Here is a 1,254-nt window from a genome sequence, read left to right on the forward strand (position 1 = left end):
TGTAAGCAAGAGGAGAATCAGGCTCTGTGTTTGTGACAGAGTCTCAAACAGTGAATTTCTGTAATGTATCATTTTCTTTTTCTCTCTCTTTCTTAAGATGACCTTGAATGATGCCATGAGGAGCAAGGCAAGGCTGTCAATTACAGGAAGTCCTGGAGAAAATGGACGTATTATGACTCCAGAATTTCCAAAAGCAGTGCATGCAGTACCTTACGTGAGTCCTGGCATGGGAATGAATGTCAGTGTGACTGATCTCTCGTGATTGATAAGAACCTTTTGAGTGCCTTACACAATGGTTTTCTTGTGTGTTTATTGTCAAAGTGGTGAGAGGCATCCAGTATCTTGAAGACTTTTCTTTCAGCCAAGAATTCTTATATTTGTGGAGTTCATCTTGGATTGTAATGAATGCTTAGTTCAAGACACAACACCATTTTCTACACAAGTTCAAGATGAAGCTTGACTGACATGCACAGCTAACATGGAAGTACTGTAATCTAACTGAAGTCGTTGTACAGGCAACACACCAGTTTCTGCAGCCACCGTTGTTAGTCCCTTGGTTCATATTGACTTAAGCACACTTGACATCAATTGCATCAAGTTGTGACATGTTTTATAAGAAAAGAAAAAAAAAAGAAAAAAACATTTAAAGTGAAAAAATATTTTTAGGTATTTTCACAAACAAAAAACTGGCTTTTAAATAAATTTGCTTCCATAATGGTTGAATATGACAAAAGAAAAAAAAAAAAGGGAAAAAAAAAAAAGACATCTAGACTGCGGGGAAATGGAATATGAAAATAAGGCTTAAGGCATCAATTTAATATTTTTCAAAGCCAAATATGTAATGTTGAAAAGAGAAGAAATAATAATTAAAAGGTTAAAATCTTGTAATTTAATATTGTTATTAAAACTTTGCTGTATATCCTATTCTTTAACATTTGGTGTTAATATAAAATTACTTGGCGATGCTTGACATTTGAAATAAACTTTTTTCTATGGTTTTATTTGCAAGTGTTCCATTAATTTTACTAGCTACACTTGGGTTATAAAGAGTCTGAATTCTAAAAGGACACTGTCAAGGTTGGGTCAATGTTTCAGTTTTTGGCAGTGTCACCATCCCTAGTTCACTTGAATCTGTGCAGCAGTTTTTTTCTACAGATGAGCCCAAGCTGTGATGCTCATATAAGCATTTTGAACTCTGAAGATGAAGGTTGTTCTGGGTTGGAGTGGTACTTGATACCAGCACATGAGGAGTCA

At 34.9% G+C, this 1,254-nt stretch overlaps 1 protein-coding gene across 1 annotated transcript in view; it reads left to right on the plus strand.

Annotated features, from left to right (window-relative positions):
* The window catches only part of GRIA2 (glutamate ionotropic receptor AMPA type subunit 2), a gene marked incomplete at its 5' end in the record, with an annotated part of 91,528 nt that extends 91,294 nt beyond the window's left edge, over positions 1-234 (plus strand). Inside the window, one exon of the mRNA XM_082051349.1 lies at positions 98-234. The remainder of the gene's footprint in view (positions 1-97) is intronic.
* Positions 235-1,254: the final 1,020 nt, after the last annotated feature.

Source organism: Streptopelia decaocto (genome assembly GCF_964273445.1).
Source record: "Streptopelia decaocto genome assembly, chromosome: 4".
Lineage (NCBI taxonomy): Eukaryota > Metazoa > Chordata > Aves > Columbiformes > Columbidae > Streptopelia > Streptopelia decaocto.